Genomic DNA, 25,526 nt, shown 5'->3' on the forward strand with positions numbered 1-25,526 from the left:
AACTGGACAAGAATAGGGAGATTAAGCAGAAACAAAAGTTGAAGTCAGCACGAGGCTGGGTTAATGCAGGCACGGCTTTCTGCCGTTGTCACATTTCTGTTTGTTGTCCACAATCCCTTTAAGGTGGCTGCATCGTGGAGCCAGCATAATCCTGACTTTGTAAGGGTTGTGTTTTTTTGTTTTTTTTTTTCCCCCCTCCTTTTTTTCACATTGCCAGCAATTGATTTCATTTAACATTTTCATTCCTCTGCCCGCTGTAAATAACCACTTGGCAGTTGAATTTCTCAAGTAGAACAGGCAGCGGCTGCTTACTCTCTTCCTGGCAGCTGGGGGGGAATCTGGCAAGCATTAAAGCAAGAAGCCGTTTCAAGTAGCTCTGCAATGTGCAGGAGATTACACGGGTAGTGCTTGGAGTGGAAGAAGTCACAGCATGGAAAGGCCGAGAACTTGCTGCTGAAACGCTTACCCCAGGAGCCTGGGGGCTCAGCCCCCCAGTGAGCATTTTGCTCCCAGGCACGGCTGCACCCCAAAACCCCAGCACAGGAGCTGCAGAGCCACGTGTGCCCCCCCAACCTTTTTCTTCCCGCAGCGGTCAGATGAGGGAATCAGCGTTTTCCACCCTGGACGGCTGCGTGCACAGCTAAGTGAGCGCAAAGTATTAACAACGATTAATTTGTAAGGGTGGCTTTTTTGCTTTTGTTCAGGAAGTCAGCAATATTCTGAGCGGAGCCATTAACAATACCAACAAGCAGAGCCTCTACCACAGGCTACATGGCCTAATTCCACCCTGCTTATTTTATTTTTTGCAGGGATGCTGCAAAAAGAGGGGGCAGCGCCGAGCCTGGCCCTCCCCTTCCCTCTGCACCCCACCGGGAACAGCACAGAGGCAGGCAGGGCTGACCCCCCTCTCCCTGGCAGCAATGCTGAGTACACGGCCAAGGCTGTTCTCCTCTTCTCTTTTATTATATTTATTTTAGCAACTTCACGCCACCCCTTCTTTCCCCCCAGCCGACAAAAAGCGGCGCAGAGCAAGCATGGATAATTCTCATCCCATTTTATTTTATTTCTCTGTGGCGTTTCTGTTTGCTTTGGAGAGGAGGGGGCTGTCGGAGCATGTGTATTGCTTTGCAATTACAAATTAGCTTTTTAAATGAAGTGTGCTGCAAGAGACCTGATATGCCATGTGCGAGCGTGCAACGCAGCCTCTGATGAGGCACAAAAGTGGAAAAAAACCCGAACCTACAAACAAGTACCTTGGCACTGCTCGCACAGCCCGATGCGGCTGGGGAGCTGCGTGCCAGCGCCTGCGCAGGGCAAGACGTGGTCGCAGACACGGGCCCCTCAGGGCCAGCCAGGCAGATTTTTTCACCGAGTAAATGGAAGCAGCTCTTGACAGCAGGAACCAGGTCAAAGCGTGGCCCCGTGGCCCTCAGGCTTTTGGGGAGAGGAGCTATGTGCCAGGGGATCGCGTGCAGGGACGATTCGATGTGCTTGGAGTCTGCCCACAGATCCAGGGAGCCAGTAATTGCGTATGGAAGCGGGAACCACCTCCTCCCCGCTGTCTGCTATTAGCGAGCCGAGCTGGTACCTTATTGTTGACAAACGCTCGGTCGCAGCCGTGCAGTAGCCACGTCCCAGCCTCTCTTCTTTCATCACCTGCAAGCGTTGCCGCAGCGAGTGGAGCCAGCACAAGTGGCACGAGGTTTCAGCAAGCGCGATCAGATATTCAGCACAAAAGGGAAAGTTGACAAATGATCAAATACGGTTGCATCTACAGTCTGCTGCTCACAGACAACTGACAAACAGAACACAAATGGCGACATTCGCTCTCCGAATTAAAAGGCACTCTGAGAGCAGTCACTCAGCTCAAGAGCCGTAAAAAAAAAAAAGGAAAAACAGCAAAACTTAAAAAACCTTGTTTGTTGCTCCCAAAGCTCAGGGAGCTTCAATCCAGAAGTGGTTCCTGAGAACAAGAACACAGCTCGCTCAGATCCCCAGTGGGAACATTTTCGTACCACTTCAGGGTTTCCCTGCAGCGGATGCTTTACAGACACAAGTGGGCTTTTAGTGTATTTTGGTTTAGGACATAAGCAAAAATCTGCCTCAAGCATCTGAACGATAGCTCCTGAGCCCTTCCTCCCAGGTCCTGACCACTGTGCCCCATCCTAACCCCCCTCATCTTTCCGTTTCACCAACCTCTGCCTAACTCAGCCACCAGGGAATGTTTCAGAGCACATCCGTGGCCTCACGCTGCCGGCGTGCTCCCCTCCTTCCCTCGCCCCATGGGGGACCCTGGCCGCTCAGCCCCACGCTGCAGGACGGGTGTTGCTGCCAAGTGCCCGTGTTCTGCCCCGCAGAGCCGGGTGCGTTTTTAAGGCCCCCTCCTGTGCCTGTTACTGCTGCCAAAGTTTTTTTCTCCGAGCTGTTAAATCACAAGCCTCTGAACAAGCCGGCACTGTGATTTAAGAAAATCACAAGTCATGTTTTACGAAATGGTGACGAAGCCCTTTCCTCTGTCCTTCGCTGAGCCCGTTTGTTTCAGGTGCCGCGTCCCGTCCCCCCACGCAGGCTGTAGCAGCAGCTGCGAGCAAGTTCAATGTCGGATGAAAAAAGCTACCTTGAGAGTCACAGCATATTAAAATTAACAGCCACTGCAGTCAAACGCTGTATCTCTCTCCAATCTCATTACGAACAGCTTGTAACATAAAACAGGATCCACTTCACAATATTTCATAGCGAGATCCACAAGGAAATACAGAAGAGACAAATGCATGTCAGAGTTGGCTTTAGCGAGGAACGGGAACGTGAAGGAGAGGAGGGGAACCAGGTGGCCCCGGGAACACCAGCCCAGCCCAGCCCAGCCCTGGTGCACCGCTCGCTGCCTTGCCTAGCAGAGACTTCTCAGGCACAAGGAGAGCTCCGATCCGGGCTTTCTGCTCCCAATCCAGAACAAAACTACAAAAATCCAAGGTGAAATAAATGAAGGCGCTGAGCCTAGAGCCAACCAAGCAGGCCGCGGACTCACCTTAGCCAAAAAGCTCACGCAGCCAGTGCCCTAGTTTGTCCTGGTCAAGCGTGGTTAATTGAATTCCTCAGGGTGTCCTGACCTCGTTTCAGCAACCGAGCCACAGCACGCAGCTCCACGGGTGCTGGGCACTGCGCTTCGAGCAGCCCCGCAACCCGCAGGTGTGGTGCATGTGCCCGCTACCCCGCTGCACAGCTCACCATGCCAGCCCCACCAGACAAAAAAACCTGGTGTTTTCACTGGATTCGGTGGTGGAGGAGGCTGTGGAGGAGCTCGGAGCACCGGAGGGGAGCTGCAGCTGTGCAGGGATGCGCATCTGAGCCCTCCAGCCCCGTACCTGCACTGAGAAGAGGAGCCAAAGCCCACCCAGGCTGCCTATCTCAGCCCAAATCCCCACGCTACACCTCTGGCATTCCTCTGCTCAAGAACACGACTCTCCAAAGCATCCATTTTATGACCTCCTACGCCGTCCTGACCAGCAGCCCACCTCTCCTTTGGCAGTGACTATTTGGAGAACGGAGGAGCGGGCTCGTCCCATCCATCCAGGCCAATTGAGCTTGCTAGACACTCAGCAGCCCGATGCTTCTCGGAGAGAAAGCACTGCTGTCAGGAACGGCAACAGGGGAAATTGCTCCAGCGGAGCAGCCTGGCAGCACACAGTGCCTGCGAGCCCCCAGAGCCAAGCTGGGAGCAAAAACTGAGAAACTGGGGAGCTCTGGGGACAAGCTTTCACCCCCATTTCCTCACCATGCCAACAGCAGAGCTCCCCGGGACGCAGCTTATGGGGGGACAAAGCAGCTTGGAGAAGGGGTAGTACAGCCATGCAGGGCTCAGTCTGCTCCTCTCCTGATAAAACTCCTGCAAAGCCCCTCGCTGGTGGCACAGACTTTGCAGCACCGTGCTGGGGACACCAGCACAGCCCCGCACCGACCCGACCTCTGCAGGCAGGGGCACATGAGATTTCTCACAGCTGCCCACCAAAATCTCTGTCCCCTTTTATCCTCGACAGGAATGGCTCCCTCCCTGCTGCCAGTTTCAAGGGGAAAGGCAGAGCTGAACCCCCCCAGCACAGCTTCCAGCATCACCGAGTGCAGCAGCGGCGTTCATCAGGCTGGCAGCACAGCCTCAGGCCGCCGGGTAGCTGGATGTGCTCGGCCTGGATTCGCTCTCTCCCAGGAAATGATTGTGATTGTCAGAGGAGATTGCTATATGATTATTAATAACAACACCACAAGGAAAAATAGAAGGCAATCAGCTGAGCCGGGCTGGGAGGGGAAACGGGAGGCTTGCAGCGGCAGCGCTGGATTCTGCTCCAGGCCCAGCAGGCTGCGAGTACCTGGCTCCGTGTGTTAGGCTGTAACACAACTTCATTTTGCTTTTCCAATGAACAAATTCCCCAGGTGCCACACCGAGAGCTAATAAACAGCAGCAGAAGCACTGAGGGATGAAGAAATGCAGGCAATGGAGAGGATTTGAGCAGGTGATTTGCAGGGAGCAAACGCCGGTGGAAGTTGCTCAAGGGAAGTTCTTGCACCGAGATCAGGCCCGGGGGGCACACAAAGCGATGAAAAGGAGCCCTAAGCTGGATTTTAGGGTATCATCCATTGCTTGCATGGAAAGAAAAAAAAACAACCATAGTGCTGCCTCATCGAGCCCTAAAAGCCCTTTCAGAGCTGTGTTTTTATAGGGTTTGCAAGGGTTTTCTAGGGTACAAGGCAATGCATGGTTCGTGGTCAGGCTCCTAACAGAAGAGAAAGGTGCATTTGCAGGTACCCAGAGCGCCCCGAGCAGCCCCACAGCCCCCCTGCTTCTGGTCTCTCCCCACCGCAGTGGTTCACAAGCCTGCAACACTCACCCTGCTCCAAAACCTGCAGGTGGAGGTCCCAACAGGCTAAATCAGCTGCCCAGGGCCAGGCACGGGGCTGAGCACACACACGAAGGCGACACGCAGCACCTGCCAGGTCCCTGCTCAGTGCCTTCATCCCAAAACACCCCCACACCCCGATCCCAGCTGATCACCCCACCAGGGGACAGAGGCACCAGAGCCCCAACTGCACAGAGGAGAAAGTGTTTTAATAGAGGCAGGAGGGCCAGCGACACCACAAATTAAACCCTCCCCGAAGTGGGTGCAAACCTCTCCTCTCTGCTCCCCTCGCACCAGCAGGGTGGCTGCGAGGGGGGATGAGGAGGAGGAGGAGGAGGAGGAAGGCTCTCCTGCCTACAGGCTCCCCAGGGAGGGAGGCAGGCTGCCAGCTGGGCGGTGGGATGCAGCTCCCGAAGCTGTGGCTGTGCTAATACTGCAAAAGCTAATTTTACAGAGTTCCACTCTGCGGACTCCTCTTTGTCCCAGGATTCCTCAGCCTGGGAGATTAGCAGTTCAGAGAAGGAAGGAAAAAAAAAAGTTATTTTAAAATTTAGCATAAACTCACTCAGACTCAATGAGCGAGGCAGCTTGGGAGGGTGGGGCTGGGTGCAGGAGGAAGGGCGCAAATAAATGAGAAATAATTGAAAGGCTGGGAAGAAGAAAAAGCCTATCTGCCACCCCACAACCCTCAATACTCGCTTTCATTTTTATTCTCCCCTTCATGCCTCTCTGCTGCTTACTTTCCATCCTTCCCAAGATTTCTCCGAGCTCCAAACTGCGCTCCTGTCTCTGGCTACTTTCACCTCCCTCCCCACCAACCCCAAACCGCACCGAGGCCCTGCTGCGGTGCCACAGCCCCCAGGGGGATGTCCTGAGCCCACCGCCGGGATGGGGCCTGCACAAGGAAGGTCAGCAGTGAGCAGAGTCTTGTGCAGCCCCCCCGGTGCCCCCAGCCCCACTGGTGCCTGCTGAGACCTCACAGCCCCGGCCCCCATGTCCCTCTCCAGAGCATTCGTCCTTGCAGCACAGCCAGAGGGATGGAGGAAACTGCTCTTAAAGATAAGAGGCGGAGACACCGCCTGAATCGGAGAGTGCCTGAGAAATCCAGGCCAGCTGGAAAAATTTGCAGAGGCAGCTAAATGGACACGGAGGAGCCAGGGGTGGGAGCGAGGTTACAAGGCCAGAAGCAGGGCTCCCTGCAGGGAGCCGGGCACGAGCCCTGCGCCCTCCCAGCGCTACAGCCAAGCCCCAGGAGCCCGGATCCTGCCAACGAGGTGCCAGCAGCACTTTGCACCCACCCAGCCTGCACGAAGGAGGCTGTATCCACACACACTTGCAGCAAGGAAAAGACAACAGCGAAATGGCTTCGGCAGGAGTTCATTACACTTGTTTATCTTCATTTTGCCTCTAACAGATGAGCAGCATAATGGCTCTGGCTTTCCTGGATGCCACAAACCCAGAAACATCCTAATGAAAAATAAATGTATTTACAGGGAGACGTCAAAACAGCCCAAGACAAGTCAAAGTAATGTGCCTGTGCCGGGAACGAGCGCTTTTATTTCATCGCCCCTCCATGGCCTTCAAGCAGATCACGCAGCGGAGAGAGATAAATATTTTAAACAGCAACACTTCAGTGATGCACGGTTGTGCAAGACAGGGAATAATTAGAAAATAAATTACTTTTTTTTTTTTTAAGCATGGTAATTCCAAATGTTGAATGAATTAGATTACTTGACAAACTCCAGACCCACGCAGGGATTCTGCGAATAGCAGGAGTCCTATCCAAGGAGGTAGAGGAAGCTTGGCCTTCAAAAAGAAGCCAAAATACAGATAAACGCAGGTTATAGAAAGCGTTCAAGATCTGCCTGGCAGCTTTCATACATCTCAAAGATGCAAGGCTTCTTCTGGCCTCACCCTGACGGTCTGGTCTAAAAGTAGGAAAATCCTCTTGGGGTGCAGGAGCAACCAGCAGCAGGAGGCACCCACCTCCTGCCCCCCAGCACAGGCTGCTGGATTGACGGGGCCAAGGAGCCAAGCCCTGGCCTCTTCCCAGCCCCTGAACATTCCCAGCACCTGGAACAAGGGGACAGAGGGGTTGGGATTACCTAGGACTGCTCCTCCTTGCCTCACATGCATAGATACGAACATTTCCCTCAAATCCTGATTAATTACACAAATGCTGTGATGATTATACAGGTTGTGGTGAATGTGCGCGTGCACTTTTTATTGTTGTTCTGACAGAGCATATTGCTCATTTGGGGGAAGCAGTGAGATTTTCACTTGTTCCAGTAAGGAGGACTACAATGGCTCTTCCCCTGTCCCTCTCTGAGCCGGGCACCAGGCTGACCAAGGAGCCACGCCAGGCAACAGACAGCTCTGCATTAAGTGACTTTAAATATATATATTGCATATCTGTACTGTACAGTAAGAGCCCAAACTGTGCAGGGGTACACGGAGAGGCCTTTAGGCACCTAAAGCTTGGAGGTGGCAGGGACATGTTACTCTCCTGACCCTTTCAGTTGCATTAAGTTTATCCTAAGGCAGAGCTCAATGGGAAGAGCACTAACCAATTTCAACATGGAAAAAAAAAAAACAACCCGTAAGTCCTAATGAGTTGCCATTGGTCCCAAATAAAAGCATTATAAAGTAGAACAGGGATGTTAGTAACTCTGAAATGTGTAAAAGGCACCATACAAAAACATGCATGATGAAGTCAGGAAGTTTCATGTTTTAAGACTGAACTGGAAACAAACGCCAGCAGTACCTGCAAGTTGAGACGAACAATGAAACCCTCCAGAAATTCAATTCCGTGGTGGATATATGATTGGAGACTTCTTAAAATGCATTGTGTATTAACGTGAATTTAAGTAATATATTTTAAGAGCCCAAAGTATCTTAATCATGACCGTTATGTTTTTGCTTAATACGATTAAAAGAACAAGGCAGAAGAGGAACTTTTATGAAGAATATGAAGAATGACTGTTATGAAGAGTAATAATGAAAGTTATGAAGAATAAGACTGAAATAACCACAGTTTAAAAACCGAACTCACATGATTCAATGAATTTAACAAGTAGATAAATTGTACTGGTTTGTTGGAGAGTGGAATTGAGACTTTTGTTTTTATTCTGAGAACTCCTTAGCCTAACAGAACTATACATCATAGCACACATTCAAAAATCAGGCAAACTCAGGGTTTAGAGCTCCAAGTTGGAACTGTAATGCTTCTGCTCAAATTCCACTGATGCATGCTCCAAAACATTATTCACCTTAGCACAGTTTTTCTCCCCCAAGGAATTTCCTTTGTTTTCAAAATTGTTAAAAAGTAATCAAGTAGCCCAAGGAGGAATTTGCAATGCAAGATTTGTTAGCACTTTGAAGTTAAGCATCAATCTCAAACCATTTAAAAATGCTTTTAAAGGCAAAGCTACTAACACATAAAAGCCGAATTTGCAGCTGTTTCGTACCGCTAGAGCAGCTGAAGCAAACTCATGAATCTGGCCTTTAATTTGTAATTGATTTTGTGACTTGCAGTGAGCTCAGGAACACAGGTCGCTGTGTAGGAGATGAGGGAGAGATCAGTCCTCCAGGAGCATCACCCCTGTGTTTGCAGAGCTCCCTGCAAAACCTCTCCCCCGGGGTCACAGCGGCAGCAAGGCAGGGGAGCAACCTCAGAGGATGGCAGCCATCTGGTCTACCCTGTACAAGTGGTCGTGGCCCACACCTCGTCTGCATCAGCCACCGAGGCAGCAGAACAAGCACCCTGCACGCAAATCGCCTGCAAAGAGGTCTAGTGCGACATTAGACCCCACTTTGTTGGTGCTGTGCAGCTGACTTCACTTCGTATCTAATTACCGGGCTACAACAATCATTAATAATTTACGCAAAGTATGACCTGGTTGCCTCCAATACCGCCTGTATCAAGATTGCAATTACATCAATGGAAAATTTGGTCTTCATTATCTTCTTGTTATTATCAGCTGGAATGTAGGAAGAACTGTCCGAGATAAATACCTGAAAGGACCCGATAATTAATAGACAAGCTTGTTTGGATTTGCTTGCAGACCTTCAGAAAATTCCTCCACCCATAATCCTAAATGCTACAAACATGCAGAGGTTACGATGCACACTACAAACTATGAGCTTAGATTTCAGATGAAAGACTCCATCTACCCCTACAGAAATGATCAGTGTCAGGACAAGATCCCTTGAAAATAAGCTTACAAAGCAAGGCGGTCACAGGGGCGACCCAGTTGGCAGCATGGTCCTGTTGGTGCCCAGCAGCTACCTTGGGTTTGTCTGAGCCTGCAGCGTGCTTTCTGGGGATGCAGGGAAAGCCTAGGAAAAGCTGCTCTGCTCCTTTTGCTTTAAAAACTGAGGTATAAATATAGAAGCCTTGGAAAGGTGCCTCGGGTTTGCTGCATTTCAATTGCCATAACAATTGGATTATGATCCTCATTTATCCTCATTGACAAAGTAATCGAGTTTGGTCAGCGGGATCTCTTCCCTTCCTCCTGGAGACCACAGATGGGTGACGTGGCCCCAGGTCTGCGGGAAGGCAGCAGGGCCCGGCTCTGGCTGGCACCCAGCACCTCCAAAGTCCCCCAGGACAGCCTGGGCAACCCCACTGACCCACCACGTCCCTCTGGCTGCAGGATTTGAGGCTGTGAGCTGCTTCTAAGGGAGCAGGGAACAAACAGCTACCATGGCATAGGGCGCCTTGTTTGACCCAAACGTGCTTTTTCCTTTTTCCAGTCACTTAGGTTGGAAAAGAACTTAAAGATCATCAAGTCCAACATCTTCACATAAATCCGAAGCATGGAAGCATCTGTTGGACAACAGGAATATCTAAACAGCAGCTACCAGGGAGATTCAGAGGTTACTGAGGCTGTGCCACTCCTCTCCCCCCTGCTCCTGATGCTGCAAATACCTGGAGCAGGATCTGTAACTGCAACTTGAAGTACCCTCAGCTCAGAGATGCAATGTTCAGAGAAGGACATCTGAGGGAGAAGGCATACGAAAACCTGCCCTGAGGGATAAGGGAGGAACACCACGTATTTAAAAGAGAACAGGTCTGCAATAGATATGTCCTGTAAGACCATCACAAAACAGAGAGGAAAAAAACATGGTAAATATTCTACAGCACATAAAAGCAGCCCTAGAGATGTCCCAGAACAAATACAGGGGAAGAAATTATTACATATAGCTAACAGAGATCCACATTAGCAATAGCATTACAAGAAAGATTACCTCCGTCAAAGCCAACCCCTGGAGACCTTCTTAGGCTAATGTTTGTCCTCAACAGCTGCTCTGAAAGTCCTTATGAAACAGGGCCACCTCATATTGCAGCACCAATTTCGCTTCTGCTCACTCTTCCAAGGGAGAAGTAACAAGAACTGAGGCAGACCCCAGCAACTAGAAGCAGCCTGAGCCCTAACCCCTCCCATTCAGAAGCTTGGGGAAGAAAATGAGATTTAAGTGAGTTCACCTGTGTGATTTCTCCAAGGCTTGCTGGTTCTCCATAAAGAGGGCTGTAATAGCAGACAAAAGCTGAAACTAGACATCTGCCAAATTTCACTTTTCTATGAATCCTAGCAAAGCAGAGCAAAGCCCTGTAGTGCCCGCTTGAAATGATGTGCCCGAAGTTTTTCGTTACCTTCAGTACAGGCTCATTTCTACCTATTGAGTGTCAGCTTCCAAACACGATTACAAAACAATCAGCGTGCCTATTTTTCCTTTGGTTTTTACTTAAAAATGACAAACGGCAGGCAATTTGCCCCTAGATTTCTCTGAGGCAGGTGTTACCGGCTTTCATCAGCTGTGAATTTGGAAGTGCTCACGGCCGGAGGGAAGCCCACCGACCTATTTCTATGGTGGGGAAGCCACGCAGAGGCGAGGGGCCTTGCCAGGCTGGTGGCAGGGACAGGCTCCAAGCACAGATGTCCCGACTGCCTGCCTGCTACCTGTGCCACAAAAGCTCTTCTTCCAAGACCATCCTTCCTTTGCCAGCACCCCAGCTCAGGTTTGTGCTCTAGCTGAATTACGTGACTAATTGAAATTTAGCAGACCTCCCGCCCAATCCAGAAATTAGTTTTCACTTTGTCTTGAAACCTGGAACAAAATGCCAAGCTAGGAAAAAAAAAAAAAGGTCAAAACCCATGTGGTATGTGATTCTCCCAGCCAGAAGCGGCTTACTTGGCTAACAACCAGCCCAGAAAGCCTTTCAACACGCTCACCCCAACTCCAGATCACACCAGAAGTGGCTTAACGTGTTCCTTTTCTGTGCTGAAGAGGTTGGGGTTGGTACACACGTGGCCTCTGCAATTGCCAGTGAGGTCTGCAGAACAACAACTGGTGATTTCAACAAGAGCTGGGGCCAGGCAAACTTTAGTTCCACACCAAGAAACATGGCCTCTCTTGATCAAAGAGTGAGGGGAAAAACAGGGGAAAGTTTAAAAAACACAAAACACCAAAAACCATATAACATGCCTCCCCCCACCAACCACCATCCTCATGCATTTCTCTACTCCTCTAGGTAGTGTGAATTTAAGTGATCTTAATTATTAAATGCATTGTCTATGCATCCTCAAAGCATAGAAACATTCAGATAAATATTACTTCTGATCTAGCTCACTGCAACAATAATAGGAGAGTTGCTACATGATTCTTTCTTCAGTTTATTGTAGGGGTTAAAGCTAGCCACAAGGTTTAGCCAGGGCTGCTCAGCTAACAAATGTTTTGTTCATTTTAGAGTTCGACCTGAGCACGCTTATTATACACTATAACAGAAGACATTTATAATTACATTTTTTTTCCTGTATAATCGTTTCCCTTTAAAAACAGTGTTTGCTTTCTGATGAAATATGCAGACATGCACTATAGCTATTACTGGTTTCATAAAAAAAATAAATCCAGCATGGAATATAGAATTTGCAATTTTACAGGGCTTCTTTAAGGTTTTTGTTTTGTTTTTCCTCTTTTTTTTTTTTTTTTTTTTTTTTTATGTATCAGTCAACAAGCCATTTCTTAACGAAACAAATCTTGTTAATGAGAAACTCATGTCAGGGAAGAAAAATTCTACCCTTCTGGATTTTAATATGAGCCTGTTTCTCTTTTGTGCATGTGCCCCAATTTTCCCTTGTCCATTTTCAAAAGGATTCATGCACACTTTGCTCTCTGGAAATGGTAGGACGGCATTTAAGTGGAGGGATGGACAGTTATTATCACCATCAATATCTACACAACCAGTAATTTTGGTAAATCAGACCTCCAGCCCCACAGCATTGCTTTTTAATCACAGGAACTACCAAGTATTTTTATACTGTCCAACACAGAGGTGACAAACGACTTCTCTGGCTGCTCTCTTTCCTCTGAGGCACAGGACATAAAACATACACCAGTTGAGAGAGGACTGCATGGATTATCAGACCAGACTGCCTACTTTCTTTGCTCAGCTTTTCTTCCTGCTTTATTTTGGACACAGTCAAGGGGCTGCGGGAGATCCTGTGAGCACAGAGTGAGCAAACTGAGACACCAATATATGGCGTTACAGCACATAGCCAGAGCAAGCCAGCTGCTGAAGTGAAGAATTTAGCTTTGTCCCACCACATATTCAAGATTTGCGGATGGATTTTTTGCAGATGAATTTTTTTAACGTGTTTATGTTACTCCTAATCATACAGAAATCTGCTTTTGCCTACGCTTCAGCTTGTCCCTGTCGCAGAACACAGTTCCCAGGTGGTTGTGGACCGAGTGGTGAAGGTTTGGAGGTGCCCCAAGGGGTCACATCAGCTCACCTCCACCCCCTTGCTGGAGAAGACCAGCACCCAGCAGCTGACACACTGGACTCAGCAGCAAATGGACACACCAGCAACGAACCAACCCACCCACACTGCAGGAAGCAACCGCACCTGGACTCCAATACAGCTGACTTGCAGCTTTAACGCAGGCAGGTGGAGCTTGTTCCAACACCAGCACGCAGAGATTGAAGCAGCTAACTTTCACCACTTCCTGCACAGCAGTGGCACTTGGGAGAAAGCTCATAGTCAAATAGAAATACAGTATCTGCAGTAAAATACATACAAAATCACCGGGAAAGTAATTGCTTTTGGTATAAATGGTCTTTAAAATTTTCTCCAGCATAGCAGTCCCTTCAAAAAGAAAAAGAATAAATTTACTGCATGTGAATTTATTCAAAGCCAGTAGATTCAGTATAATGAAATCCTCCTAAGTAAATATCTGATAAAGAAGCAAACACTTAGCACTTGACCCCGGGAGCTGGGGTTTCTTGACACACGACTCTAATGCGAAGCAGCAGGAGCCTCGGGACTGCGGGCACAGGGCAGCGAGGAGCCTCCAACAGAGGCTCAGCTCCAGGGAGGTGCGCAGGGGAGAGCCACCAGAGGTGTTCTTTGTTCTCTGCAGGGGATGTGAAAGCTCCCCACCTCACCATCTGTGCTGTACCCTTCCTTTCCCAAGAGCCCGGAGACCCAACACAGCTACATCTAGCACAACAGATTTCTGAGATCCCTCCCGATTTGTTTGCCCTGCTGCCCCAGGTAGGAGTGGCAGCACACTTGGGTTTTTCCCTACACAGTCAGATGGTCTTCGTGAGAACTTCATTTAATCTGAATTCATCAGATCAAACAAGAGATGGAAAAGAAAGTGCCATTCAGTTGCATCAAAAGCTCTCCATTCCCATGACCCTCAAAGCTTGCCCAGACCATTGCCTCTGCTACCACATCCCACCAGGAGCTGAAAGCCCTCGTGTTCCACAAGGCTGAGCATACTGCCAGCCACTCTCCTGGGGACGGCATCCTCCTAGATCCCAGCTTCAGCATTTTGCTGCTCATGCAGAGCACCACAGCAGTCCCGCTGGTTCTGAGCAATAGCTGGGTGGCAAATCCTGCTCCTGCAGCAGGAACTGAGGCCAAGGTCAAGCCCACTGCCAGCACCTCCATTTTAAGTATGTCATAGCAGATGTACTGACAAACTTCCCTGGATTCATGCCATCACTGTATACAGCACATCACTTAATTTCCCAGAAAAGCCTCTTGGAGAAGCATATGGGAAGTTTTCCCATGAAAAACGACAGCGCTCAAAGGCTTTTCTAGCTAGAAACCACTCAACAGTATCAGTCACTACTGGCATCTGGGATACAACCTTCGAAGCAGTTAATCTAGTGTTTTAGCTGGAACCAGTTTCCTACTGACACTGATATCCAAAGCAGATAATTGTTATTCCAGAACGCAGAATTATTGGACAAGGAAAAAAGGAAAGAAGCAGCCCTTGCAGCAGGTCCAAAGAGCAGCACGGCCGTGCCATGCATGCCACAGCCACTCCTCCTGCGAGCCTTCCACACGCTGACCCACCTGTACAAGTGCTGGTTCTCCTACAGCACCCATCCAGATCTGCCACAGCTGCATTTAGGATCACTGACTCCCCTTCTGTGGCCTCCCTCTATAGGGGACTTTTAAGGCAACAGATAATGCAGTGCTTCACAGCCTGCTCATAAACCACCAGGACAAGCCGCCAGCTAGGTCCCAAGCTCGGAAAAAAACACCAAGGCCAAAAGTTTTCACCTGAAAAAAGATGGTCTTTCATGTATTTTTTTTTGGGGGGGGCGTAGGAGTGCAATGACTCCTTGTCTCCTTGAAACTGGAGACAAGAAGGATGGAGAAAAACAGCATGAAGTAGAGAGGAGCCAGCCTTACTGTGCAAGGCCACCAAGATGGAGCTAATTTGGTGCAAGACTTGAGAAGCCAGCGCTTCCTTCCTCCGTCCTCATCACCTCCCCATCTCCAGCACCCCAACCGCCAGCAGGGGCCTCAGCCAGCCTGCAGGGTGTCTGAGGGCAAGGCTGGCTTCTCATCCTGGCATCCCAGCACACTGCTGCCAAGAGAATGCACAAACCACCCCTAACACAGCTTCCCCCTGTACTCAGGGACACCTTAAAGTCTGATAGGGGCAGCCCACATACTAATGAAACCAACTGTGTTTGGGGACCACAACCGGGCAGGAGCTACCTGTTTGAACGAGCACTTCTTATCTTCCAGGCTTGCCTCCAGAGCCCTGAAGACCTGCTGGTTATTTTTCAGGGTGATCCACCAACACCAGCCTGTGCAGAGCGGATAAGGGAGCTCACGCCTGTGTCTGGCTTAAGGGCACCCAGGTGGCCGTGGGTGCAGGCACCGCAGCACACCTCGCACGGCTGCCATCTCCTGCAACAAGAACGGTCGCAGCTCGCTCCGGGTACCAGCATATGTTTTAGGGATGAATCAGATTGTAACCCATATGTTAGGGAGACAGGCCAGACTCCTGAAAGAGTGGGGCCAGGAGATGGTTTCTGCTAGCAGAGGGCTGGCAGTTGGAGGTTTGCATTGAAGTTGTTACAGCTACAGCTGCGATGAGAAATCCTTCCTTAATGCTGTTTTGCAATAGCGGGAGTCTGAGTCCTCACTGAGCTGTATAAGCAGAGAGGCCAAGTTGAGAAGTGCTGAAAAACTGCAATTCCCTTCCCTCCTTTGGGGTGCTGCAGGTCAAGGCAGAAGCACGACAGCCAGGAAGTTTGCCCTGATGCTGCATTTGCTCTGTGGGGTATGCAGAGATCATCTAGTCCCTGGGCCGTCATTCTGGCATCTTTCATGACCACTGAACTCTTTTAAAAGAAGAAGGTTTTATTAAAAAAGTTAGCAGACGATCCAAATGTCAGAATGGAAATCCAGAACAAGGTTAAGGATTCCTTTTTCCCCCTCCATACAGCTGCACTAGAGGTGAATGAACACCAGAGCGTTTTGATTTCCTGCCTGGTTTCAATAAATGTTGCACTCCCAGGCACCCAAGGGACTGCTGTGGTTTGTCAAAACCAATTAATTTTCTTCCACAGAATGCTTCGGGCACCTCAAAATGTCGTTCAAGAGCTAGCACACATCTAAGGAGGAGGGAAAACTAGCAATCGAGCGCTGCTCAGGCACTGCATCAGGAGCACAGCCCTGCAAACTCTCACCAACAGCAGAGGCGAGGCAAGAACCAAGGCACATCACCTGCTGACGGGAGGGAGCCGAGCGCAGGGTGGCAGAGAAAACACCACGTTATAAACCCCAGGAATATAAAAAAGAAGCTGCCGCTTGTGAAACATGCCAGAAATAAGTCTCCGACGGGAGAATTCAAAGCTGAGGGTTTGTCTTTCTCACTCGTATTTCCTAGGATCCGTTGCTCAGTGCTGATAGATGTAGTAATGAGCCAGAGGTGACAAATTGAACGGTTATTAAGGCAGACAAGTCTTTGAGTTGGGATTCCCAAGTTCCTTTCCCAGCCCTTCATCAGACTCAGTGCGCAGAGTAGGGATTTCCCTTGTCTAAGCCTCAATTTACCTTCTCACAGCATACAGACTGTGACGTTTTCCTTTCCTATATTGGGAAGCGAGAGCAAACTTGTTTGCAAGTAATTTTAATAATCAGCCATGAAATGCACTAGATGTAAGCATGGTATTATCATGCTATGATTTCTTTTTCAATGAACAACAAGACGCAGAGTATAAGAATATACTGGAGCTATCATTTATACTCAGAACCAGGCATACGCTGTTTTGATGCTGTGAATGCTCTCCGTGCATATACCTCCTGTCCGTTAGCACCAGATGTACAGCACCCATCTCTTCCCCCACTACAAAACGGAGGAATGGAGAAGAACGTGATTTTCCAAAACGCTAAGGCTCCGCAGAAGGGGCACAGGACAAAAGACAGGTTGAATTTTAAACACGTTGTCTGGAGCACCCTAGGTTCACCCTGCAAGGGCAGGAAACAAGCAGCTGTTGATGCTCCCCACAAGCAGTACCATAAGGCCCAGCCTAATCAGTGCCAGGGGAACCAGGAACTGAGGCTCCTTAGAAGATCCCAGCTCCCTAACCTCAGGTCCAGTGTCATTCCTGATGACAAAAACAGAATGAAAGAACTTCCAGAATTTAAGATGACAGCATGCAGAACGGCAAAGCGAGTTTTAGTGTAACAGATCTTTAGAAGAACCAGGACTAAATCCACCTTTCTTCCCTTCTGTTCACCAGCCACAGTGTGTTCAATGGCCTATTTGTTTTAAAGAGCAATCCAGCGTTTATCATTACAATATTGTATGCTCCTCAAGCCATGTAACCCCCTGCTGTCTCCTCCTTCTCTATTTACCTAGCCTTACAGTCCCAGCAAGGAATGGAAAACCTGCTCCCTTGCTCCCAGCGACAAGCAGAGGCTTTGCTTGGGCATCCAACAGATGAGAATTAATGCTACAGCTTACACAGTCCCTAGAGTGGCTCCTCTGACACGTACAAGCACCTTCATCCTGCCACCCATCATCCAAGGACTCACTCGGGCATTTAGGGAACTGCCCTGGTAGAAACAGCCACGCCTCTAACTCACAGCACCTCTTTGCACAGAGAAATCCCACGTTTCATTAAGACCAGGTTTTTCCCAGCACTCTTATTTGATGTGTATCCTATGGTCAGTGCCCCCAGAACATGATGCTGTTGGTTATGGTAGGCGCTGAACAAAGACATCTGTCTCGGATGCTTACAGGTATGAAAGGTCAATTAAAAAACAAAAAAAGTAAAACCAGAAGCCCCATGAGTAACTGAATCAAAAGCAGCAGACAAGTAAAAATCCCCACACAGAAACACCCCCTCCAGATGTATCTGAACAAGGAGATGCTGCACTTGTGTCAGTTGGAGCTGCTCAGCCCAAAGGAGCAACAGAAGGAAAACAAGAACCCATAACCTCAGCATCGCCTCCCTGCTTCATCTCCTTCCTTCACCTGCTTACCTTCCTGATGTCCTCAGCCTCTGAGTCAAGCTCTCCCATGTAAGCAGATCACCAGGATTTCCAATGCGAACAGGCTGGTCTAATATCAGACTCCTCTATCTCTCCCTGCTCCTAGTAGTGTTTTGACTCTAAATAATTAGAAGGAAATAAGTAACCAAACCAGCAGAATCATTGCGGGCCAATAGGCCAGCACAGCGGGGTGTTTGCAATAAGGGTGCCGTTTGAGTTATTCACATCAGGTGTCAAAGGTAATCTGTTGTAATGAGAAGCAGTAAACGCGCTCACTTAACATGCAAGCCTGCAGCTGCCGTTTACCAGGTTTAAGCCACACTAAAACATAAAAACCACAAATGTGCCTTTGAAAGCTCACCTCTGCTGTGTTCTCCCCCACCTTTCCAGCCCTCCTCCGTTGCTTCGTACAGAATGACAGAGAAATGACATTGTATTGCTTCCCCCATACAATAACCCTGAATATCTAACAACAGTTTCCTTCCCTAAAGCTTTTAGTGCAGCTGCACGTTTCCACACAGGCTGCTCTGCAGCCCAGCATTTGGAAGTGCCGGATCAGCTGCAGGGAGCATGGGATTCGGCAGGGGCTGATCCCAAGTGTTGGCCCCACCAACCTACCAGGGAGAGAAGCACAGGACCACTTGCAGCCTATAAATAATGCCTAAAACCTGAAACTATGATGGAACACACATTCTTTCTTTATTTTCTATCTTGACCTGTGATGGAGTTGCATTTTTGGTTACCAGCTCCTCTCACAGGAGACTGAATCCCAGGCTACATCAATTCCCCTGGGAATGAAAGGGAAAAGAACCATCTGGAGAGAACAATAAAGCAATTACCTTTCCATTAAAGAATAATCTATGTCTGTTTGTAAAGCGGCAAACTTTGATGATCTCCACCTAATTGTTCACTTTGCGTTCCAGTAGGGCTGGTCTAGATTTTGCCCTTTGGTTTTGAACAGGTAAAGGTGTGAGGACCACACAGCCTCCTCCGGCCAGGGGCAGGACAACCAGGCCAAGACATCTCTGGAGACGTTAACCAAGGTCTCCTCATCCCCAAGGCTTCACACAGCTGCATAATGGCAGCACCACCAACTGCAGCAGTTTGCTGAATATTCATGAGCATCGCAGCCACGTGGCCGCGGACTGGAGAAGTACGTCGGGGACGTTTTTGGACACGATGTGCAGAGAAGTGCGCTCAGCAGCATGCACACCTGAACATCAGTCTGTTGAATACTGGGCTCATTTCACTTGTCGCTGACAGCAGTATAAATCAGAAATGACTCCATAAAACTCAGCAGCAATCCCCTGCTTTTGCTAACTCACCAACTAACTGCAGGTATATTATCTTTCCAGAGTAATTCTGTAGAGTGAAAGGGTTCAAAGCGAGGGCTTTAAGCACTGTTTCTGTGCCTGTCACCCCTCCACACACATTCCCCTCAGGACACACGCTGTACACCTGATGGAGAGCAGCCCAGGTCACACCACACGTTTGTTACATGGCCGTGGGCAGCTCGACCACCTGCCTCAGTTTCCCAGTGGGTAACACCAACGAGCTCGTACGCATGCGTGCCTGCACCTCCTTCCCCTTCGCACTCTGCTTTCTAGCCAAGGATTTCAAACAATTGGGAAGGACCAAATGTAGTTTAAACTAAAATTTGCTACAGCATGAATACGCCTTTTTGGTCACCCAGGTCACTCCTTTAGGAAACCCCCCCGGCACTCTCAGCTTTCCAGCCTGAGAACTCGCGCACCTAAGAGCCGGTGAACAGTGGGACGGTGCCTGGGCAATGGTTTGCTGCTGCTACTGACTGCTGGGGTCAGGATTCATGAAATAGCACAGGTGAGACTAGCCCGAAGGCCTTTTAGCCTCAGACTTCCAGCCTGCCCTTCCCTGACAACCATAAGCCTCATCTTCCTCTGCCAAGTACGCCTGCTCTCTCAAAGCAGGGCTCCCACGTCGGCAGCAGCCCGGCCACGCACGGCACGGGCACAGCGGCTCGGGGCAGGGCCACGTGCAGCTATAAATTATTCATGCACGTTACTCAAATTATGCAAATGTACAAAAAGCTGCAGCATATGTTTCCCTGACATCTTCCCTTCCAGTATGGATGCGACGCGGTTGTCGCAGGGAGGAAGAGGGACAAGTAAGACGATGGGTGCGAGGGGCTGGCAGTGCAAGGCACCGGCCTGCACGAAGGGTGAGGGAGGATCTCCCTCCCCTATCCAAGCTGCTGTAAGGACGAGCACGTTGAAATGCCCCTCCTTGCACGGCCGGTGCTGAGCAGTGCTGAGGCTGCTGAACGGCCCAGGCAGATTAAAATAAACCCAAGCTGTTTGGAACGGGAACGCGTTTATCTGGCATCGCGCGCTTCCTCTTATCAAACACGGGGAGAGCACAGCGACAGCGTGCAGAAGTGGGCTGGGGGGAGACGGGGAGAGGAACAGCGAGCACCAGGCAGACACATGCAGGCTCTGCCCTCGGCCCCCTCCTCTCTGCCCCGAGCACACAATGCAGGCGCCAGGCTCTGCTTCTCCCCAGCCTGCAGCAGGAGGTGGATGTCTCGAAAGGAAACAGCCGGGTGTGCTCTGCTGCAGTCCTGCAGGTCAGTCTGCACATCGTGGTGCTGGACTGAGTCTCGGGAGGCTGGCATCCCACTCCCACCTCTGCCACAAGACTCACGTGTCCCAGGAGCAGAGCTCTGCCCTCCTCTCGGGGCCTGCCCTACCCAGCAGCTGCAGAGAACAGACGCATTGCTCAGTGCATGCAGTGCAGCGACTCTCTAACAGGGTTCATTTAAAGGTACCATAAAGGCTGCCCAAATTCTCCATGCCTAGTGAACACCTGGGTAACTGTTTCTATATTCAGGGATAACAGGAGTGAGCAGAACAGGCATTACACATCTCCTAGGAAGACCTAGGCTACGTTACTATTGTGCCAATAGTTAGCCAAGATCAAAAAGGTGAAGAGAAAACCTCGGCAGCCCCTTTGACAGAAGCGTCTTGCCTCCCAGTGCTGGCATTAAGGCGATGCTAGCTCTGTACCAGCTCCCGCAGCCACGTGAAGCACTCGGCACTGCAGAGACCCCATCACAGGAGGGGAGCTACTGCAAGCGACTGCAGCAGCGTGCGAGGTGGATGCTGCTTCAGCTCTTCAGATCCAAGCCAGAACTCTGCTCGTATGTGGTGGGGTTGTGCCTTTTTTTTTTTAAACTAAGTTCTTGTTTTTGCAGGGCTCAATCACAGTTCCTCACCTGTGGCTGCCTCAACTCAAAGACGGCCACATTTCGAAAACCAGAGGTGAGACATCAGAGGAGTGCTGAGCAGAAGGGACAGGCAGCTGCTGTGAGGCAGACAATGGTGCGGGGACACCTGCACAGATCCTGGTCTCTGTGCCCCCAGCCCCAGCCAGCAGGATTTGTCCTCCCCTTTCACAAGAGACCAGATCAATGAACTGCAGCACTGCTGCCAGGCAGAGATGCCAAACTGGCAAAAACAAAGCTGAGAAAACAGCATAAGGTAACAAGCGAGAACAGAAGACAGAGAAACGAAAATGCACTCAAGTAAAATGAGATGTTGATTACAAGGACAAAGTCCATCCACTTCTGCCACAGCACTCGCAGCAGAGCCCGGGAGGGCCATCTGGACTGTTATGGACCGGGTGTTTCCTCAGTGCCATCCGAAGCTAAGCCCAGCAACCACTCGTATGCGGGTGAGGCGGATCCGAGCACTGCCTCTGCCCTCCCGAGGGAAAAGGGAAGGTGGTTACAGGAACAGCTGCTCGGACTTCAAAGTGGCCCATTAGCTCTGCTCATCCAAGCCACAGACAGGCCCAGCTCTGCTACCCACCTGCGCCTGCTAACGCCTTCCTGCAGAACCGGGAAAGGCACAGAGAAGTGCAGAAAGGGAGCTCAGCACTTACACAGCTCAGTTTTTTCCCCAGCTATTGTGAAGGCTTTGGTTTCCTCAGTAATTTTCAAAGAAACTAGCCCATTAACAGGCAGCCACGGATAAAAGATGCTGAGGAGGAGGAGGAGGAGGTCTGACGAGCTAGCTGCTCACTTCAGGAGACACAGGATCTAACAATTTAGGTAACAAGCGAGAGGAGACTGGCAGCCTCAGCCCACTCTGCGGCAAAGGAGGCTCACAACAACCCCAGGTGGTGGCTCTGGCTGGTCCCACCACAGGCACCAGCACAGTAGGACACACCAGTAAGTCAGGGCATGCTGCACCAGCACAGGATGGAAGCGGCAGAGCTCCAGCATCAGGCCTCTGGGTGGATTTGCAAAGGGACACAGAGAGGCATGGCAACAGCAGTGCAGAGACCCAAGCCCAGCACCAGCCCCGAATCTGCACTGCACGTTGTTCATCCTGCCTCAGCACTCTTCATCTGGTCCAACCATCACCCTACCACCAGTGTCACCCACTAAACCATGTCCCCAAGCACCACGTCCAACCTTTCCTTGAACACCCCCAGGGACGGTGACTCCACCACCTCCCTGGGCAACCCGTCCCAATGCCTGACTGCTCGTTCTGAGCAGAAATGTCTCCTCATTGCCAACCTGAACCTCCCCTGGCACAGCTTGAGGCCATTCCCCCTCATCCTGTCACTGGTTTCCTGTGAGAAGAGGCCGACCCCCAGCTCCCCACACCTTCCTTTCAGGGAGCTGCAGAGAGCAATGAAGTCTCCCCTGAGCCTCCTCTTTTCCATAGGACTTGTGTCCCAGGCCCTGCAGCAGCTTCGCAGCCCTTCTCTGGCCACGCTCCAGGGCCTCGATGTCCTTCTGGGAGTGAGGGGCCCAAAGCTGAACCCAGCACTCGAGGGGCGGCCTCACCAGAGCAGAGCCCAGGGAGACGATCACCTCCCTGGTGTGCTGGCTGCACTACTCCTGACACAGCCAGGATGCCTGTTCCATCACCTGCTCCATCACCTTTCCTGGCACCAAGGTCAGGCTGACAGGCCTGTAGTTCCCCAGGTCCTCCTTATAACCCTACTTATGGATGCTGCGTTTTGCAGCATAAGCACTGAAAAAATAGCAAATTTGTTGACTTTGGTCAAAAGTGAACAACATTTACTTGTGCCAAAATACTGAAGAAACAGAAATTTGGTGCACTGTAGCAGGAAATGCCAAAACCAAACATTTTTTGTCCTACAAAGTAATGAAGAGTCCACAGCAGCCATGGAGAAGGTCACTAAGAAAAAGAATAGAGGTTGGGGAACTGGGTTTTTAATGTAATATTCTTTACTGTAGAATAAAATTATTTGAAGAATTTCATCCTCTTTAGATAGCAGTTCATGGTTCCACGTATCATTGTGCCAGCCAGTTATATCTGTACAGATTTCTGCTCTCTATTTCTGGTGATCCACGAGGGCGGCGAGGACGGGGAGGAAAGGCAGCACGCCCTCATCTCTCCACACGCTGGGATTTGCTTTGAGGCACGCCTAGAGGAACCGGCCAGCCAACAAACACAATGCTGTACCACAAGCACCAGCTCCACCGTGCAGGGAATCAGTTCAGCAAGGTCAGAGTCCTCCCGACAGCACTCAGATGTAAGTGTAAATGTCACCACACGTACATGTTTTCAAGGTCTGGACTTCAAGGAGAGAAGCAAGGAGGTGTCTCACACATGAAAGGCAAGCCCCCTGGCATGACCCTGTTGCATCTCAAAGCTTCTCACCCTCCTCTAATTGCCACAGAAAAGCACTCTCCTCCAGCAGAGAAACATCTGAAAGGAATAAGCTTGGATAATGTCCCCAGAAGCACGAGATGACTGCCTCTTCAATCTGCACGAGGGGAGCGAAGCAGTGACATCCGACACGTAGTACCCCAACTCTAAGAAATTACTTCAGAGTTAAAATAAAAAAAACCCTTCTCGGGTGGGCAGCACTCCAGCAAGATAAAATATTCAGCACCGTTATGTTCCCGGACACCATATTTCTGACAATAAATTTCATGCCTCATATGCCACAACAGTTATACGATTTCAGTCAATAACCGAAGAGCAGGTCCACTTCCACTCACAGCAACTCAAGGAAAAGTATAAGTGCACCTGACAAAACCCTAAGGAGGGTATTTCATTACCGTTCACCAGCCTGTCACAGTGCCAGCCGGGCCCCAGCTGAGCAGGGAAGCTCCGTGCCTGGCACAGCACCATCCCCAGCGCTCCCACGCTGCACGAACGTGTCCCGCTACAGGTTCCTGGCTTCAGAAGGATCAGTTTGGCCTTCTGCGACACCAGAGCTCTGCCCCACCTCTAATACCCCTCCCTATGCTCTGCATACCCCAAGGGACTCTGCAGACACTTGGAATGTCCCAGACTAATGCAGCAAACTGAACAAGATGAGCAAGCTTTGGCTAAAATCGGGCTCTGCTCCCAGGATCTACCTGCCCCATTTGCCTCACTCCTCCTTGCCCCAAACAGGGCTACTCCTCCTTTATGATAAACCTTCCTGAGGTGTCCCAGTGGGTGCTTCCAGCTAGATGGTTCTTCCAGCTCCTGCTGTTTCTCAGAAAGCAGCTTTGCAGCTTGGTACCCTTCATCCTGCTTGCAAGGCTCCATGTCAGTGAAGTTCATCCAGGCCATGCCCAGGCAGTGCCTTTTCCAAACCCAGACTGAGTTCCAACCCTACAAATTCATCGCCACCCACTAGATTTCCACCACGCAGAATAGGGATTTTTTTAAAAAAATTCATGCCCCCAAGTGTGTTACAGTGCCACTATGGCATTAAGCACTTCCCATACTGCAACCCAGGCACATGTGTGCAGGAAGGACTTGCTGTGAGCACAGCTCTGCGTTCTTCAGGATGAAGCACTCTGTGTAATTTCACATGAGCACTAGCAAGCAACATGGTCTTTATGAGAAGTGTAATTCACTCAATATTCCATTTACGGATCAAACCTGAACTCCACATCCCAAGTTCCCCCATAGAGACCCAGAGAAAGCCTCCACTAGGCTTTACTGGTGCTTTAACAGCTGCATGTTAGAATTTGCAGTAGCTCATTTCTTGGCTTCTGGTGGTTTATATATTCAACAGGTACAGTAACTGTGCACGGCTCCTCAATTCAGAGGAAGGTTCCAAAAAAAAAAATTAAAACACAAAACCCCAAAAACTTCAGTCCTTCTGATGTCAGGTTATCTTGTGTTAATCCACTGCCGTGATGCACTATGTTCTACCAGAAGAATTAAGCAGAAAAAGTGGGAAGCTCTCTTACCTGTAATTGACTGACTGGCCAATAGGAGTCAAGTGCTGGCAAATTGGAGGTGTAATTTCTCTTTAATTACAGCATTAAAAAAATTACATGATATACCTATTTAACATGCAAAGGAGCAAAATCAAAGCTAATAAGAATAAATTGTAAGAGAGGACATGTACAAAGTGTAGTAGCTTTTTTTTTTTTTTTTAAATGTGCTCTGCGAAAGAGTATGGTGCCTCTTGTGCCTACGTGCTGCCTGGAGAATTTGCATCCTTGGCTCTGATTGTAACACCCTGCCAACATGCAAACTGCGCTGCGCAAATGCACAAATGCAATCAAAAAGGTTTGGTAAAACCAAAATGGTGTACATGCTTTCCACGCTGCACATGAAGTTTGTATCAGTTCCAGGGAAACGAATGCAAGCGAAACCCAGATAAACCATTCTGAAGCTCAAATATGAATGTAAATGAATGGATGAATTATGAAGAGCTTTGCAAGCCTTCGATTAAACTCATTTTAAAGTGCATTTAAAAGAAACCAGTGCAACTTCTGTGTTTAGACAATGGATTACAACCAGCAGTATAGAATATGAACAGCTCTGTTGAAACCTGTACAGCCACTGGTGTA

General features: G+C 49.7%; 1 protein-coding gene across 4 annotated transcripts in view; it reads right to left on the reverse strand.

Annotated features, from left to right (window-relative positions):
• Positions 1 to 25,526, reverse strand: part of CACNA2D2 (calcium voltage-gated channel auxiliary subunit alpha2delta 2) — a 168,781-nt gene that overhangs the window by 118,304 nt on the left and 24,951 nt on the right. The gene's annotated exons all lie outside the window — the stretch shown is intronic.

Source organism: Aythya fuligula, chromosome 10, assembly GCF_009819795.1.
Source record: "Aythya fuligula isolate bAytFul2 chromosome 10, bAytFul2.pri, whole genome shotgun sequence".
In the NCBI taxonomy this organism is placed as follows: Eukaryota; Metazoa; Chordata; class Aves; order Anseriformes; family Anatidae; genus Aythya; species Aythya fuligula.